Raw genomic sequence first — 19795 nt, 5'->3', positions numbered from 1 at the left:
AACACACGGCTGCACGCACACATCACGACACTACAAGCGAGACGCCATGCTGCTACGACTGGCTACGCTGCTACGGTTGCCGGATTAAAACTGACTACTGTCACCAAGTCTAGCAAGCGTCTCAGGAGCTGGCAACCTCGGCGCGTAGCAACATGGCGGCGCTCTTGCGGTTCCCGATTTCAATGCATGGGCCCTATGGGTAGCTTGTCCTCTAGAGTCAGTATAGTAACTCTATGACGCCTCGTGCTTCTTGATGAAAGTATTTTATTTTCGGACATCATGACGCACATTTTAGTGAAATGCTTTAACGACGATAAGTGGGACGTTTATCCGGTGAAGTGGTTGGCTCACCCAACAACTAGTCTTCTACTGATGTGCGAGCCTGACGGTTGTGATGAGTTGCGCGGCAGAGGCCATGATGCCTGTTGGAGAGAAGGCACCCCGAAACAGTCACAGCCGCACTTCTGAAGATAGGTAAGTAATTTCGTTTTCTTGGGCACGTAACCTTTTTTTCTATTTTGACATTGACGAGCGTGACATGTTAAGCACACCGTTCACTTTCTTGAAGCAAACCGCATGCCCCGGAGCGAATGCGCGCGATACTAACTCTCGCTGCCGCCGTCACTTCGTTTGAAACAATGGTAGGCGAAGAGGCAGCGGCGCCCCATGTGCGTAAAATTGCATTGCTTCATTTGTTCCTGTCTAATAACGTTTCCTTCATTTGTATGAGAGAACACAATTGGAACATAAGGATCGGCTTCTCTGCGCAGTGATAATTTTCTACAGTGGCCACGTCATCTTTCATGGGGGCTCACGTATGCCGTCTAAGCGCTTGTTATCGCGTTCCGTTACGTGAGAGGCGCGCTGCCTTTCAAGGTATTTAGGCAGGTACTACGAGTTTAGGAGAACCGCGACAAATAATCGTGCAGCAGGTGTGCAGCTGTGCTACGCTTGTACCACACTCGTACCGGAAGGCAGTGTTGCACTTCACGCTTACGCATTTCGTAACTATGGCGGCCTCCGTGGCAATTTGGTGCTCGAGGTCGTGGATACGATCCCTGCAGCGGCCGCATTCCAAAGGAGCGGAATGCAAAAACGCTCGTGCATTGTGCATTGTATGCACGTAAAAATTTCCAGGAAGTCAAAATTAATACGGAGTCCCCAACTACGACGTGCCTCATAATCAGATCGTTGGTTTGGCACGTGGAACATCAGAATTATTTTTTTTTTCCGTAGTGGCTCATCGTATACCATACGGTTAGTGTGATCACCTTTTGTGCCGTAGCGGTTAGCGCGCCTCGATTTAGGTTGCGGCTAATGATGCGGCGCACCGCGAAATATATTTCGCCTCTCTGGGATTTGCGGAGAACGGCCAACCGATTAGTCACAGCTTCCGCGCGGTGACTGTACACGGATACACAGCGCAAATGAACAGAGGTGTGGTGACGTGGTCAAAGAACACAGCCGCCGACGGGCTCACCTTATCGTCTATCACCGCCAAAACTACCGCAGTAAGCATCTTTATCTAGCGCGGCGGGTTGCCGTTGGAGGCGTACTGTACAATTTTAATAAGCGATAACCGAAACATGCCACCGTTCTCTGCTGCCTCTTTGAGTTGGACCGATCCGAATGTGCGTTGTTTCCAGAAGCGAAAGGAGCGCCAATCGGCGCATTGTCGCCTCGAGCTAAGCGTCGCACTCGAGCACCGTTTGCGCGGTGAAGAATGACGCGTGCGTGAAGCTAACTCACTGCGCGCACGCTACCGAGCAAAACGCGCAAGGGCGTGTACGCGACGTTCTGCACACAAATCGCGCGGGATGATCGGAGCCACGCCGGAGCGGCTAGCTTCAAAGAAGCGGTACATGTTCTCACTCGTACAGGCACGCTCACGCTCGCATCGCGCTCGGCATATGTTTAGGTCATTCTTTCTACTGGACTTCTACCCAAAGATTCGATATCTGTTTGGTATTGGCTATGCACTGTCGCATGGTCTTTGGTTCTGCGAGAGAGCCGGGAATATTATCCCCACTGTAAAACATCGCCGTGCGTGTTTTAGCTAACATTTACCGTAGCAACCCATTCCTTCCTTTTCTCGACGGCACTCGTAAAGAGTCGCAAATTTTTACTTGCCAGTATAGTGTGTAGTTCTGTTTCGTGCGTAGTTATGTGCAGTGTGTGGCAGATTCTTAATCCGCGCAATATCATTTTCTGTCCGCATTCCCTTTTCACAGGTTACGTATGCAGTAAATTCCCAGATGCTAAACTGTTCTACGCCAAAAGCACCTTGGCGTCGTGCAAGAGACACCCGTTGATATGTGGCTGATTCACTAGCAAGCTCGCATCTCTGTTGCCACTCTCCATCAAGTGGGATTTTCAACTATCTTTTGTGTTGCTCTGTGGTGTACTAGCTGCCGCATGGACGCTGTGAAGGCTTACTTTCGATTTGCTCTGGCGTTTAGTAGTAAAGGATGGGCTACCTTTTGAGGGGAGGCATGTACTTTTGTTTGTGAGAATGTTAATTTACCAGCCTAACCAAGTGATACGTGGGTACTGTAAACAGCAGCACGAACAGAGGCGGACGACGAAGTAGGTAGGAGCACACACGAGCGCAAGCTCTACTAAAAGTTTGCTTTTGATGACAAAGGTATTAAACACACTGGTCAACTTGGCAAAGGTAAAAATCCGTGCATGCGTGGCAGAAACAGCCACGTGCGACAAGAAAAAATTATGAAGCCACGTTCTGTAGAATAAACGTGCGTGAAAAACGAGAACTATCGGTCAAATCTATTGAAAAAGCGAAAGATTTGTCCGATAAGTGGTACTACCCAACGGGAAATACTCTTTTGAGAACAACTTTTTCCCACTAAGGGCAACAGAGAATAACTTGGTTACGCAATTGTTTCGTTTGTGATCAATAAATATTGCTTCTGGAACTCCTCTGTTGTTGCGGTATAGAGCAGAAAGAACGATTGTTTCATCACAAAGACCAGAACACAAGAGGACTTACGGAAGCATTATTTATTGATCACGAAGAAATATTCATAAGCAAGATTTCTGTGACCCTTAGTGGGAAAGAGTTGCTGCAGTACTTCTCGTTAATATCACTTACAGGAGAAACCTTTCAGTTTTCATGTTTTTGTTAGTTTTTGACGCACATGTTTATTCTACAGGACGTATTTAGGTCCTTTTTTTGTTGTGCCGGGCTGTGTATGCTGCGCATCCATGGATTTTTCTTTGTGAAGTTGGCCAGTGTGTTTAAAATCTTCGTCTTCACGAATAAACTTCTACTTGAGTCAGCGTTCATGTGTGTTCCTACCATAATTCATCCTTCTCGTCTCTGTTTGGGTGGTTGTGAAATATAAATGTACACTGAATTGGCGAAGTGTCCATAGAATTGATACATGAAGTTATTCGCGCTGTTTATTTCAGGAAGAACGCTATAGGGTCTTATCTTCTCTTTGTTTTTGACACTGAGTACATTTTTCTAGTTCAATTTCAAGGAGTCCCCTGAGGAAGCCAATAAGAGTAATGGTAACTTCCGTTGTGTGTAAGATTTATGAATTTCATCCATTCAAGGCATGACATGGCACATGCCTGATTGTAGGTGGCAAGCATTCGTAGTAAGATCTACTTTTCGGTTCTCATGACGCTTCTTTGTACTGCGCTGCATTCTCCAGGCACATGAACCTTTTTATGCACTAAGTGCATGCGTTCTTTTTCTATATGTTGGAGCGAAAATTGTAAACTTAAATATGCATATATATCATTTTCCTTGTAATCTTTTTCAACATGGGTGCTGTAGCTCCCTCTGTCTTTCAGTTACTGCTCTGTCCCAATTTTTATGCAACCTTTATGTATGTTATGCAGCAAAATTCTGGTGCTATTTTAATAACATTTTATCTGCGAAATTGAGGTAATTGGTGTTTCGTATATGCATTTATTGGCGTTTTTCACTGTCTCAGCAATCTGGCTGTCGAGTCATTGGAACCTTTTCTCATACTTTATGACTATTTCTGGGGTGCTTGATACTGAAAGTGCAGGTGACCATTTATTTGGCTGTTTGGAATTGTGTTAGCCATGTGTTACTACCAATTTTCTGTGCTAAATAATTATTTTTTCTCTTATCGTTCAAGGTATTAGCCTTTCCTTATCTCTTTATTGACTGAGGTAGCACTTAGTTGCTGGGTATAGGAAAAAAGGCCCCAAAAAGTGCTTTAATTAGCTTTGTGTAGGTCCAGAAAGATTACCTGAAAATGAGCTCACTAAATTGAGGAAATGCCACTAAGGAACTCTTCTGTACCCCACATTAACATAATCAAATGGTGTACTGTTTGTTCTTGACTTGTGCCAGGGAGGTAAGCTGCTTTCATTACACAAAAGCTTCACAAGTTTATTTCTGAAGAAAGCAATCCTGGCTTGTCAGAAACACGATTCAGGTGTTCATCATGCCCGACAACTTTCTAAATGATGTCTCGTCAAATAATAGCTAAGTTGAGTGATGTTATTTTATAAAATAATTGGGCAACATGAAAATATATATATCTCGAAGACAAAGCTCAGGCAAGTCTACTTTGGTACTTCATTAAATTTTAATCATGGTGAAAGACATGTGCTAAGGTTGTATATATTTACGTGAAGTCATTTGTTTCAAGTTGGTTATTTTGCCTTCTCACAGTCAGCCGTAGCTCTTCCTGTGATGTGTTAGTGTGCGCAACATTTTAATGTAACATATTCAGATGTCTTTTGTGTATTCACATGCAAGCAGCTCCAAGTGTTCATGTGTTCAAAGTTGGTTGTTACAAGGGTATGCTTAAGGCCTGGCTTTTGAGTCGCTTTGCCTTCTAGTCATAAACTTAAGTCGAAAGTGAAGAGCACGATGATCGTTTTGATTGGATTCATATGTATAGGTTTTTTCAGATGTATTTACACTGCTAGAGTGCTGTAGGTACTAGCCTATGTCTCCAGGTTCGATGTAGTGGTGCCCTATGTACTGTAATAATGTTTCACGTGCACGCATCTTTAGTTTAAATAAAGGTACTTCAAGTTGATCAGTCTCCTTTGATTTTGTTTGTGTTTGGGAAAGTTACGACAGGCACCGGGGCATGCAAGTGTGAACAGCGAAGCAATTTCAATATATGAATAAAAATACACTAGCCCAACGAAACGTCAATCATATTTCAATGGCGACTTCTGAAATCTCAATGGCATCTCAACTGTGCCACAATATGCTTTTCAATGCTGTGGCAATAATAACTCAACAACAGGTCAACAGAACTACCACAACGTTAGATCAACGCAGAATTAATGGTAACTCAACGACCATTCAACAAAACGGGCCGTCTAAGCACAATGTACTTTCAATGGTTACTCAACAATTATTCAACATTGAGGTACCCAATGGTGTTTCAATTCGATTTCAGTGGCCAATATTCAAGAGTGCTCAACACTCAACCCAACAATTCTCCAACATACTCTCAATAATTCCTTAATAAAAACCTCAACATTGACCAACAATATTTCAATGCCTTCTCAATAATTTTTTTTGTACGGGCAGTACACTTGAATGAATGAATGAATGAATGAATGAATGATTATTTCATCTTGAGTACAATTTCAAGAAAGGTGCAGGGGCAAAAGGCGCACAGCGCCTGTCAGGGGCCCCTGTACCAGCAATATATGCTTTTATTATACATTATTTAGTGGTAGTTCATTGGCAGTGAGCGGGCACACATAACGTTACATATTTTAGCACATTTTACACGAGTTTACACAAACTGAGAACAGAATTGGCAAAATTATTGGGTTACAGTCTGTTTACTAATATAGACGGTAAAATAATAAAATGTTCCCCTTAACCCATCTTCGCCTTTCTTCTCCTGCTCCACAAGCAGTAAAGTACAGGTTATACATGTAAATTACCATAGTACACCAAAGTGCAGCATATAACCGTGAACATGTATGTATCCACGTAAAACAGAAAAAGGAAAAAAGCGGGTTATAATATACTTATGTTGCAACAATCACTCTCTCAAACACTGTGTTAGTAACAATTGCTTCACATGGTTTTTGAAGGCGTTTCTAGTCATACTGAAATCAATGTTATCTTCTAGATTATTTAGGATTGTTAGTACTTGGCACCTGGTTGTTTGTTTACCATAATTGGTCCGTGTGTTTAGGGTCCGTTTTCTTTTTTTTTCTCATATCCTAAGGAAGTTCATTAATGTTTTCGTGTATATATAGTGAGTGTTATATATATATATATATATATATATATATACTGTAGTAGTTTAAAATCATAAACGTCGTTAGCTTTAAGCATTCGGTATTTAAAAAGTAATGGTAATGTTCTTAGTTCATAAGATGGTCCTTGATAATTTTCATAAATGCGCAATATTTTCTTTTGTAGAATAATAAGTCTGTTGTAGTTAGTTTTTGTTGTGGTACCTCAAACCAATATGCCGTACGATAATCTGGAGTAGAACAGTGAAGTATATAAGTTTTGTTTCAGCCAGATAGGTATTAAGTGTGCAATTTTGTACAAGCATACAACAGATCGGGAGAGTTCGGTAGCTAAATTATTAATGTGTACGTTCCATGAAAGGTGCTCTTGGAACCAAACACCAAGAAACTTTTGCTCCTTAACCCTGGTAATCTGTTGCCCTTCAAAAGTTAAAACTATTTCCCTACTTAGTGGTTTGTTAAGTGCATGAAATATTATGTACTTTGTTTTCGCTGTGTGAAGCTGCAGCCTATTTTCCCGGAGCCAGGCCGCGATGGACGCAAGGTAGGTGTTGGCCCTTCTTTCTAAATCTGTTAGATCTGTGGACTTAAAAAAGATGTTAGTATCATCGGCATACATAATAACTTCAGGAAAGTTGGGTATAGTTACAATGTCATTAATGTAAACAAGAAATAAAAACGGTCCTAATATTGACCCCTGCGGAACTCCGTGTGTTAACTTTACCTGTGATGATGTGGTGTCTTTTATTTGCACGATTTGGTAGCGGTCACTCAAGTAGTTTTTAACGAGCTCTAGTACAACTCCCCGCACACCATATCTAGACAGTTTGTGCAGTAGGATATCGTACATTATTGAGTAAAATGCTTTCTTTAAGTCTAGAAATAAACCAAGAGTTAACTTTTTACTGTCAATGTTTGTAAGTATGCTATCTTTTATACAGCACAACGCTTCTTCAGTTGATCTGTTTTTTTGGAATCCATATTGGCTGCTAGGCAAGAGTTTGTGTTTGTCAAAAAAAATCTGCCTTTGGTTAATTACACTTTCAAAGATTTTCGACAAAATGGGGAGCACCGATATCGGTCGGTAATTTGATAAATTATTTCTATCGCCTGCTATCTTAAGTTTATGTGGGAAAGCACCGGTTGTCAGCATGAGCTTAGTAATGTGAGCAATTGTCCCCGAAACAAGGTGAAATATTTGTTTTAATTCTTTAGAGTCAATTTCAATTCCTGGGGTGACGTTACTTTTCAGCAGCCTTATGGACGCTTCCACTCCAGTAGGAGATGTTGGTGCATGAATATTGTTTCTTCTAACATGGGTATAGCTGTAATATTAGCCTCACAATCAGTGTCATTAGGCTCTTCATAACATCCTGCATTTATGAAATGGGCATTCATTGAGTTAGCCAGATCCTCACCACAAGTAGTTCTACCATTTATAGTCATTTCTTTTATATTATCAAACTGTTTCTTTCTATTAGTTAATGCATTTACCATTTCCCACACCTTCTCAGGGTTGTCATAAATGTTCTCAAATTTTGCTGTGTAGTAATTATTTTTAGCTTTTCTTAAATCATTGTTCAGAGAATTTCGGAATTTTTTGTATCTACAAAACACTTCAGGATCCCGGCAACTGAGGAATTCGTGGCATAACTTATTCTTATCCTTTATACGTTGATATAGACTTTTGTTTATCCAAGGCTTTCTGTATTTTTTATTTCTACGCACCACGATTTTCTTGAGTGGAAATGCTTTGTCAAAACAGCTATAGACCATGGGAAAGAACATATCATATGCAATGTCGACATCGCTCTACTCTAATATAACACTCCAGTCATGCCCTTGAACTAAGTTAACGAATACCTCGCGTGAGCTATCATTTAAGTTTCGTAGAAAATATACCTGCTCATCAGCCTTATTTTCATATCGAGTAGTTAGTAGAAAGAGTGGCAGATGGTCGCCAATATCGGAAGAAAAAACACCCGGTTTTATATAATCTGCGCTGAGGTTTGTTATGCAGACATCCAATAACGTAGCACTGTCTGTTGTGATTCTAGTGGGTATATCTACATAATTTCGACAGGCGTACGTTGACAACAGCGTCATAAATCCCCAGAGTACGGGTCTGAGGATTTCAGGTCAATGTTTATGTCGCCCATAATGACACATGTGCCCCCATTGAAAGCATTGTCACATAACAGCGTCTCAAAGAAATGAAGAAAATTTTCTTTTTTTTCCTAGGGGTGGCCTATAGACAACTACTGTTAGTATCTTGCCAACGCGTAAGGCTAAATATTCCACATCGTCATTAAAGACGGATAGGTGAGGCAACTTCTCACGTGTAAGTGTGTCCTCAAAATATATAGGAAGGCCCCCTCCCTTCCTTACGCTACGGCACAAATGTTCAGAATGGTACCCAGGTAGACACGGTACATAATTTCCGTGAATCCAAGTTTCTGAGAACATTATCACATCAAATGATACGGTACAGGAGCCTAGAAAGTAGGTCATGTCATCAACTTTATTGCTGATGCTTCTGCTATTGATATGCAGCAAGCAAAAATTATTTTTGGAGAGAGAGAATTCAGAATTAAAAGCATTAATCGTGTAATAATTTATCTCATCTTCTAGCACAGCCATAACAAAATGAGGGACAAAAATGTTCAGAAGACGCTACGCTCGAAAGTATGCCACTATGCGCAGCCGTATCAGCACATGTCTTACTCAGATCTGCTTGTGTGGCGACATGGATTACAGGCAAGCCTTCATCTTTTCTTGCCAAAATTTTCCCGCCGTTTGTCCAGACAAATTTCCAGTTTGCTGCTTTCTTTTTTTTTTGGACTGCGGCTGAAAGCAACGCCTTATTGGCTTGCGTGAGATTCTCGTTTACGTAAACGGGCGTCTTCGCCTTACTTCCAAGCACTGAACTGTGTATCCTTTGTTTTCTGCATTTAGACAAGAACGCGTTGCGTTTGCTCCGTCGCACAAAACGAGCAATAATGCTGTGTACACCCTGCTGCGAGCCACGTATACCCAGTGACACGTGTCAAGATGGGCCTCTTCGACAATCTCACCCACGCCTTTCCCTATTTTTCTTTATTGTGTTCACTGGATCATCTCCCACCAGTGCTCCTTTTATTTCTACATTATTGAGGCGCTGGTATTGCTCCAATTCTTCACACTTCTGAACGAGCCTTTCGTTTTCCGCTTTCAGTGCGCTATTCTGGTTTACAATGTCATGCATTTCCTTCCTGAGCTGTTTTATGTGATCTGCTATGCCCTCTACGTCATTGCAAATGTCCGTACAGAAGGATACGCTGTCCTTCAGTTCTCTCATATGTGATCTGTAGTCTCGCTTGAAAATGTCAAATGCTCTCAGGTCTTTTATATCCAATGCATCTTTTTTCAAAATCGCCACCGGCGTCTTTTGCAACTGTCTTTGCCATCACAAACACTTACAAACACTTTGCGCTAAGTTCGGCAGCAGTGCGCAGAAAACAAATAACACCAAAATGTTTCTGTGAAACAAATGTCTCACCTGTAAGGCAAAGCAAAATCCCTTAACGTGTGCGTCTTTCGAAGCACCCCTGCCGAACTGAGCGATAGACACGCTGTTGCAGCTAGATATCGCTGACGGTTTCCTGGTGGCCTTCCTGGCTGTCGTCTCTGCGCACATCCGTTGAGCAGGTCCGCCAGGCGCGCAAGCTGGTATCAAGGTAAATATACCTGGTAGCGAAGCTTCCATAGGAGCCCATACGTTCAAAACATGGCGGTCCATCGGCGGTTCATGGGGCTTAGCGCCATCTGTATGTGGTGGGAACACTTCCGGCGGAAGAAAAAATAATGTGACGCCATATCCGTTAAAAGCAGAAGTGACGACATGTTGTTTTCGAAGGCGCGAAATTTGTTTTGTTGTCCTGCCTTTGGAGCTATATATTCAAATGTCCCGCCATTCGACTTGATGGGCGTTTCGAGCTTTCAGCGTGGAAAGCGAAGCAGCAAAAGGCCAGCCGTACGGTTGTCGAAATCGCATCCCTGCCCAGAACATACTTTCTTTGGAGGCCGACGAAAGCTTTAGGTGTAGAGTGCTGATCCTATTGTAGGATGCCAAGCCCGTCGGCCAGCGCAGTCGCGCGAAAACAACTACACAATTATCTGGCGGTCGTAACTCACTACTTTTGACTGAACAGATTAAGAAGCGATGAAGCTACCCGCGTCACCAAATTCAGACAAACTTCGACAAGCAAGAAAGCACAAACTGTGAGGGGGGCGTATTTCAACAGGTGAACTTTACAAGTGCGCCTTTCTGCCGTACATTTCAAGACGTACATTGCATTGCGAGTGATAGTGGCGTCAACGCCTCCTGTAGCGATGGGCGCTGAAAAGAAATGCATTTATTAATAATAATAAAATTAAATAAACTTCTATTTTCTTAAGTCTTCACGAATATATAAAATTGAGCAGGAATTTTATTTTCGTTGAATGAATCTAACTGTGTCTCACTTGAATTAAAAAACGCGTTTTTTTTCCCCCAATGTTTGTTCCATCCAAACATAGTCGCGCTTCAATCGCGGCTCCCATAACCCCCCATGCTGATGTCGGTGACAATCTGTACTGAACCGCTTTTCGCCCGAAGCTTCGCGACCTATTTCAATCGACCTTGGCTGGTATCGCGACGATTTCCCGGCAATGGTCACGAGAAGCCTCTCTTCCGCTGTGCGATGCCACGGAACCACACCCGTTTGTCTTGCGATGGCTGTAAGGCAAAGCAAAATCCCTTAACGTGTGCGTCTTTCGAAGCACCGTTGCCGAACTGATGTACCCTGTGGTACCCCAGATGTCACTGGAAGACGGGCCGAGTGATGCCCACCTACATCCGCGAACTGTTCGCGATTGCGTAGGTATTCAGCGATCCAAGAAACGAGTACTTCTGGTATGCCATAGTTTTTTTAGCTTAAATATTAGTTTGGAATGAGGGACTTTATCGAATGCTTTACTGAATTCCAGAAAAATTTAATCAATTTTGTTGTTATTTTCAATGCAATAAACAAGAGTGTGAATGACCGTGATTAGTTGTGTTACTGTAGAATATCCCTTTCTGAAACCATGTTGAGAGTTGGTTAGAATTTTATTCTCATCAAGAAATTCATGGAGGGCTTTTGCAATAATATGCTCAATTAGTTTACAGCAACTTCACGTTAGTGAGATCGGGCGATAGTTTTCTAAAAGTTGTCGGTAGCCTTTCTTAAAAATGGGCACCACACGGGCTGGCCTCCAATCCTTTGACAAACTCGAACACGACAAGGAAGCATGAAATATGATGACAAGGTACTTTGCGAGAGGTTCTGCATATCGGCGAAGAACATTTAGTATGTTATCGGGTCCAGAAGAAGTCTTAGTTTTCAAGTTCAGTAGCATTGAGAGCACTCCAGGGTAACTATTATTTGAAAAATTTGTAAGTGCAGTGTCTTTGGCAGCGGGAAGGCCATCAATTGCAGCAGAAAAAAACGGATATTCTTGAGCGTTGCGTGCCAGAACCACGATTTTATGATGAGGAACGCCGTAGTGGGAGTTCGGATTAATTATGATTACCTGGGGATCTTTAACGGGCCCTATAATGCACAGGATACGGACGTTTTTCGCATTTCACCGCCATCAAAATGCGGCCACCGCAGCCAGGATTGAATCGCGTAACCTCGTGCTTAGCACCGCAACACCATAGCCGCCTAGCCACCGCGACGGGTGTGTCTTTCTAAAACCAAGAAACCAGATATTTCATGGAGCCATGCGTTAAAAAGAGCTAGGTGGCAGGGCTAACACTGTGGTAAATGATTCTTCAAATAATTAAGAGCCAGGCTACAGTTTGTTCCGTACGAAAAATACAAAAGTGTTTTATTTTAAAGCAAGTAAAACTGATGGCTAAATAAGCCACATGAAAACAAAACAGAAACAGAGAACTTCTTACTACAGTGCAAGAGATCCAGATTATACAGGGTGTTTCACGTAACTTGAACCAAGGATTTAAAGAAGGTGGTTCACCACAACTGAATGAAACCAACGACATATGATTTGCTGTCATGTGGCGCTCTTTAAGGTATATTTGTACTGGTCTTAATGAGTCAATTAACTAAGATCAATTATGCAACATTTTTAATATTCTCTTTAGGGCCAAGTGTGTTTCGTTACGTTGTAGAGGGCATTTCAAAATGATCGATCCAATTATTTGCACGGCGCGCGCGTGGCCGTGCAAAATACGCATTGTTGGCGGAGTCGAAGGCGATTCACCCGACCTCCTGCGCTGCCTCCCCGCTTTCCTTCATGTGTCGCCCCCGAGATTGAGCTGCGATCGACAGTTCCCCTTGCGTCCGTTCGCGAAATGTGCAGTTTCTGCCCGAGCGCAACACCGCCACCCCCCTCCCATCCTTCCACCGCCGCACGGCCTTTCGTGCGACGGAAGACGGCGCGTTTGCTCTATACGCTTTCTTCCTTCGCGCACGCCAAAGTGAGCCGCGATCCCCCGCGTGCTTTAACTCGCACGTACAGTATACGACGCGCCACGGCGGTGTTATCGTCCTTGGACTTAATACCGAACATCACGGCGACGCCGATGGTGACGGCGACGGCAAAAATGCGCCGAAAGTGTCCATCTAATTACTATCGCAATAAAATAAGACAGAGAACACGGTATATCCGCTGCATAAGCGCGACGCTGGCCCTTTCCTGCAATTGAAATATAATACTGAAAGCGAAGTTTGCTTCCGCGCAGCTCAGGCTAGGTGCGGTAAAAACATGTAGCAGTCGATAAGAAGACAGGCATGACGGGATCCCCGGCGTCACGGCGTCTGCGCGACGCGTGGCCACGCTGGGTGCATACACATTCCGCAGAGCGCGTGAACATGCTAACGTCTTTACGCTTTGGATAGAGAAGCACATAGAGAAACTACAAGCACTCTTTCTCTGTGGACGCCTGTGGTATTGGCGCGTTTTCGATGCCGCCTCCACTATCAGCGCTGAAAATGCCGCGCAGGAGCACAGGGCATGAAAGAAAAAACTATATTCATCGTGAGTCCCTTGTAATCTGAACTCCCGTTAGTCGTCTGCTCTGCGTCTAGTCTACAGTAACGTCGAAAAGCAAGAACGAAAAAAAAACATCGGTACTAACTTTAGTACCATGTATTTACCGCATTAACTACATACAACACCGACACGACCTTTTTTTTATTATTGAAGTGAATGTTAGGAGAGGTTGGCGCCTTTATGGTGGCACCGGCTACTCCTTGTCACTTGGAAAACGAAACAAATTTGCGTAAAAAGGGAGAATAGCGACACAAAATATAACACTCAGTAGAACACCGGATCAATAAAAATATATAGTCCAACAGTGCATGAGTCGCAAAGTTCTGTGCATTAGTCCAGTCCACGTACGCATATATAAAGTCAGATGTTTTGAACAGCCAAAACACACACCACATGTAATACACTGCAAGTACAGAATTATACATATTGCGTAAAAGTTGCGATCACCACACAAACCAATTATGAACCACGAACAACGTTTATGTAACTCATTTAGCGTATTCGGATCATCTGATATTTAATATTTTCCCAAAATGTTGGTGTCCTCTAAAAACTTTTTCAGAGCAAGAAGTGCTCTTTTTTGAAGGCCCGCAGTTGGCCATGGGCCAAGTATCTTTTTTACAGTGAATGGTCTTCTGTCTAATGTAAACAGATTAGCTTGCAGTACCGTTCTTTGTGTACCGTATTTCGTGCACTCGAGTACAAGATGATTCACATCTTCGTCTGGATGGCCACAAGAACACTGCGGACTAGAGACACGTTTTATCCTGTACAAGAAGTGTTTGGTAAATGCAGTACCAAGACGCAGCCGGTGTACCAATGTTTCAAATTTGCTGTTGTCTCTTAGAGTTTCCGGCTCTGATAAGTTTATACATGGGTCTATAGAGTATAACTCCGAGCTTTTAGTTTGCTGGTCAAACCAGGTAGTTTTGCTGAGGCGACAAGAAATCTGTCTCAGGATCAGACGGACTTCACTACGCAATAGGAGAAGATTGGTTGTCTCTGCGTTATTGTATGCTTGATTCGCAGCTGCGTCCACTGCAGTATTACCAGGAATATTGCTGTGCCCAGGTATCCGCTGAAATGCAATGACGTAGTTCATTGCGCTTGCTTTTGTAAGTTCTTTGAGCGTCTCATACAATAGCGAAGTGTTCAAAGAATTTTTCTTATTGCTCTGTAGTAATGTGAGAGCGGCTTGCGAATCGCTAAAGATAACCCATTTTTGCGAATGTTTTTCTGAAGTTATGAAACGCAAAGCACACAGGATTGCAAATAGTTCTGCCATGGTGGAAGATGTCTCCCGGAATAATTTAAATGTTTGCTCTAGCGCTAAATGTGGAATGACGAATGCTGAAGTCGAGGAATTTTTATGACACGAACAATCTGTATAAACGTGGATGTACTGGGGATATAATGAGTAAATTTGGAAGAGTGCCAGTTGCTGTGCGGCTACTATGAACGTGTCTCTCTTAGATATAATCCCGTCAACCGATAATACTATATTAGGGCATGTTAACATCCAGGGAGGGTAACTAACATCCACTTTGCATAATTCAAATCTTGGTAATAATGCTTTATGTTCTCTAACAACATCGTGAATTTTGCTTTTGTTTCTTTTGGTGAGCGCGAGGTTTAATGGATGCTTCTCGTGTTGGGTTAAGATGCGATAAATATGTCGGCATGTTTCAACCGTTCGTGTGACTGGAAATGGAGGGTGACGAGCTTCAGCAATTACTAAAGAACTCGAGGTAGCCTGCGGAACCCCAAGACACACTCGTAGCCCCCTTGTTAGTAAACGTTGAAGACGTTCCTCAGAAGTTTGAGATAAACCATGGAGAATAGGTGCCGAGTAAGCAATTTCTTGTTTTATGAGTGCGTTATGATGTAGTAGCGAAGAGACTGACCTCCCCCCCACGTTCTGCCTGCGAGTCGCCGAAGTACATTTATTACTGCATTAGTCGGCTTTTCAGTTGCGCGGATTTGTGAAGCCCATGTTAGCTGGCGGTCAAGAATAACTTCAAGAAATGTACGCTCTTTCACAAACATCAAAGTTTGCCCGTTAAGCATAAGTTGGAAATTAATCAACTGTCGTCCACTGAAAGGAAGTACGGCTGTCTTTGCGTGTGAAAGACTCATGCCTCTTTCTTTTAAAAAGGTGTCGATACTATCAACACCCTCTTGCAGCGTTGTTTGAATGTCTTGTATATGAGATCCAGAGGACCATATGCAGATGTCATCTGCGTACAGAGAATACTGTAGACCAGACGGGAGTTTTTGTGGCAAGGCTGCCATGACACAGTTGAATAAAAACGGACTGAGAACACTGCCCTGCGGAACGCCCTGCGTGATGCTGTGATAATTACTTTCTCCTTCAATTGTGTCCATAAATATTTTGCTATCTTTCAAGAAATTTGATACCCATCGCAGCGTTCGACCGTGTAGGCCAAGCTCTAACATACCAGCAAGGACGTGTATGTGACTTACAGTGTCGAATGCTCTTTGAATGTCTAAAAATACCGCTACTTTCACCAATCCGCAAATTCGTTCATGTTCAACGCATGTGGCAATGTCTAATATTGCATCTATTGTACACCGATTTTGTCGAAAACCGGTCATGTGGTCGGAAAACACATTTGTGTGTTCACCACACCACCCTTCGAGCGCACCGTACTTATGTCGAAGACAAATCACGCGTCAGCTATTTCTGTAACAATGTCAAGCAGAATGGCACATGGTAGAAAATAGTCCTGATAATTTAAACCGGTGGACGCATTTCGTTGACTGCCTTAGTTACGTGAAACAATGACACATGCTGCCTTTTTACTTTCTTTTACTAAATGTGTTGCTGCAGTTCCATCTGTGCAAATTCTGACCATTTGTTTCTTATTTTTGCAGTCCACCATTCATACATTTAGTTATACTTTGTCAGAGACAAGAAGTGAGGCTAGCAGGCGACAAGCGAGCAATTCTTTGTGACCATGAGCGTGATGACAGCATATTTTCGCGGCTCAGGTGCTAGCGCTTTCTGCGCTGTGCTTTCAATATGCGCCGATAGTACACCAAGCCACGCGGTCCAGTGTTCCCGCTAACTATTTTCAAAATGAAACGACTCAATCAGTAACCAGGCAAAGTCATTTCCCGACGGTAACGCACTAAAACAGTCGAACCGCAGCTAACGAAGCAACAAAATCAATACTGGACGCCATGTGCCCTCATATGCGGCGAGTTCATATGCCAGCAATAAATAAAATAAAATATTACACAACAGAAAAAAAGTCGCAGTTTCCGATCACTTCAATAGATTAATAGCTGATAGTAGCTAAGAGCTAACGTCGCTGAGTGAGCTTTGTTTATAAATCACACGTTTTCTTTTTCCTTTTTCCTTCTCATAGCCACAGCAAGAACAAGTACATTCCGAAAAAGTAAGAATAGACAATAATACATTTGTCAATCCTACTGGATAGCCCTTACGTGTGCTATAACAAAAACTAAAGCTAAATTTAACACCCAAATCACACGTTGCCTCACAAAGCGCACCTACGCTGAAATGTCGGAACACGTAGTTGCTAAATTTTGTCACTGTCCGCCTGAATGTTCTTTCCGGGCTACATCGTAGTCCTGTTCTATGTCATAAACACGCGTAAGACATTGGGTTATAGACTACGTCGTGCACTGTTTGTTATGTACTTGAAAAGAAACCACTCACCTCTTGCGATTATCTGAAGAGGAAACGGAGCAGTGCCGACATGCGTTTACTCGAAGAGCAGCCATCTTGATTATGGCACAGGGCATCAAAGCAGTACCGCAAACAGCGCGTCGTGCGTGGTATGTGCAAGAAACGGCATGTATAAAAAGAAAGAACTCTAAAATTTTATTTTAGGGTTTCTTATGCAGTTACAGTGATTTAGAACGGTTATATTTTAGCTTTGATCCGATTTATAGGCCGGAGATCAAGAAGAGAAGAAAATTTCTGCTTTTTCTTTTAACAGGTTTCTGTCATTGAGCATTCCCAAGAAATTTCTTTAGCGGTAGAGGATTCCTGTGAATTTTCCTTAAATTAACAGTTTTGCCTTACAATGTGTCTTATACATGGGAAACCGTTCCTTGAGACGTACTGGAGTGATTTAAGTCCGCATGGCCGGTGTTTTTGCTGGCCTTGAGGCGCAGTGAGCCTCGTAAATGAGTTGTGTATTAAAAAAAAAAAATTGTTTCCTGAGTTGATTTTACTGCAGCATTCTCACCGTAATTCTAAGCTGTGATTTAGCAGCACTGAGTAGTCAAGAAACAAAAGCGGTGATCGTAACAGCGTGGGTGCTGCTCTGCTATGGAATGAGCTGCGCTGTCTTTGACAAGTGTTCAAACTGTTACCTGTAGATACATTGCGCAAGTACCTCGTTTATTGGACGCGGTTTTCGCCAACACATAAAATACGTGTATCTGGTAATGACAGCATACCGTAGAGTCGAAATCACACTTATCGAGTAGCCGAGCAGCTCGCTGTGCACTACGCGAGCATCCGAAGCAGTAGTGGGAGAGTGGGAGTTGAGGTTCAGGTGAAGGAGAGACACATACTTCTGGCGACCCTAATGGGAGCACGGCTCAGTGTCCGGGCAGGCATAAGTGGCAAGAAAGAGGGAAGGGATGAAAAGAGAAGGTGACGTCCCATGGCGGGACTGGCAATGTGTGGCAGCAGAGCTCTAGAGTGCTGGACAACGATGTGTCCTCCAAGAAGTTGAGGACTGCCTTGAAGGCACAGCTTTGGCGGTGGGCGGGAAAGATCAGGTCAGCGATGGTTGAAACAGGGTGGCTCTGCTGGCGGAAGGTAGCAGCGAGTTTTGCTCGTTTCGTTGCATGTGCTGGACAGTAGCACAGGAGGTGCTCCAGTTTTTCATATGCCGCGCAATCTGTGCAGGCAGGGGAGGAGGTCCTGCCGAGTCGGTGCTTGCGGGCAGTGGTGCAGCAGCAGCCAACTCGAATTCTCAGCAGGAGTGTCCGCTGCTGCCTGATGATACTGGAGCCTCAATACTGGAGCCTCGGAGGGGATTGGACCGGCAACCCTAGAGTCTTGGTAGCAGCTTAGAAGCGCCATCGAAGCGAGTGTCTCAATGTGTCTGAGGCAACTACTGCATTGCTGACTGCACTTCAGGACTTGTGAACCCGTTTGGCCAGGGCGTCTACTTCCTCGTCGCCTGGTATCCCTACATGGGAGAGGAGCCAGTGGAGGGAGATGTCGACGCCGCTGGCCTGGAGGTCACTTAGTTTTGTGTCCAGGAAAGCTGAGCTGAAGCCGGCCTTTCCTGGTTGCTTGAGTGCCAGCAAGGCACCACGTGGCTCACACAGTACCGCAACTGGTCGCGTAGGAGGATTCTCGGCGAGTAGGTCGGCAGCAAGATGCACAGGAATGCTTTACCCATACGGAAGGTCGCTCGACTCTCCAGGCGAGCGGGAAGTGTAGCTGCTGGATCTGTTCCGTAGCGTATGGACCGAACATGCGGCATGACCATTCGTGGTCATATTGCAGCGTTAGCCGACGCTTATTGTTTCAGTGGCAAGTTTTCGCGTTTTACCGATAGGTGTCAACAAGTTCTGACAATTCCATAGTGTTTCATTTTTTAGCGTGGGTCACGAATTTCACCGTTCCACAGATAGAGAAACGATGCAAACGCATTGAAAAACATATATCTCAAGAAGAGATTCTAATGCATAAAAACACGCAGCACAGTAACCTGACACGCCATCAACTCCATACACACACGAGCGATTCCCGAACCTAGCTATCTACAAAGCAACAGACTAGCCTCAGCTGCCTATTGTTCTTCCGCTCGACTAAACAAGGAGCAAGAAGTCACTAGGAATCGGACTTTCTGAGCGTCACCAGTCGTGCCGGACTTCAGCCCGGCTTGGTTTAGACGCGGAGTGGGCGTCGATCTCCGTTGTAAGTGGCGGGGTTGCGGTCTCCTGTCGAGACCAGCGTGGCACAGGACGCGGTCTTGGCCAGTCGGGCGTTGTGCAGCTGACATGGCCAGGTCATTGCATCTGTGGCACTGGGCAGTGACTGGTTACGCCAGCTTGGGGCTGGACCGGGACGTTCAGCACTGTCACAGCGACGTAGTCGGCGCTCAGGAGCTGTCGCCGGCCAGCTTTCAGATGTCCCCTCTCCGGTCAGTGGTGTCCGAAGCTGCTGCTTCTTGTCTCCAGAGCACAGCTCGAGATGCGTCTAACCTGCAACTCATCCATGTCAGCAATGCCAGTTCATCCACCATCGCATCCTTTTTTTTGTACCTCTCTCGCGCTTCACGTGCTTCGTGCATCGTGTTTCTACTCCAACTTCGTTTCGCCGACGAGCGTCGTCGGCCTCTTTACACGAGACGCACGTGGCTCGCTTGTCAATCGTGACAGCGCGTAGTTACTAAGCTGTGAGCGTCGATATTGCCACAATATCGAACGGCGACGGGCTTCGAGGCGCTGCTACAGCGCT

At 44.0% G+C, this 19795-nt stretch overlaps 1 long non-coding RNA gene across 1 annotated transcript; it reads left to right on the top strand.

The window, feature by feature from the left end:
- The first annotated feature begins 249 nt into the window (after positions 1-249).
- On the top strand, positions 250-5052 carry LOC129387149 (uncharacterized). Its single transcript, XR_008614437.1, has 2 exons — positions 250-474; positions 2232-5052. It is a non-coding gene; the product is annotated as an uncharacterized lncRNA (long non-coding RNA).
- The last annotated feature ends 14743 nt before the right edge of the window (positions 5053-19795 follow it).

This window comes from Dermacentor andersoni, chromosome 2 (assembly GCF_023375885.2).
Source record: "Dermacentor andersoni chromosome 2, qqDerAnde1_hic_scaffold, whole genome shotgun sequence".
NCBI lineage: Eukaryota > Metazoa > Arthropoda > Arachnida > Ixodida > Ixodidae > Dermacentor > Dermacentor andersoni.
The sequence above is the reverse complement of the archived record's forward strand: the minus strand, read 5'-3'. Positions and strand labels throughout refer to the sequence as shown.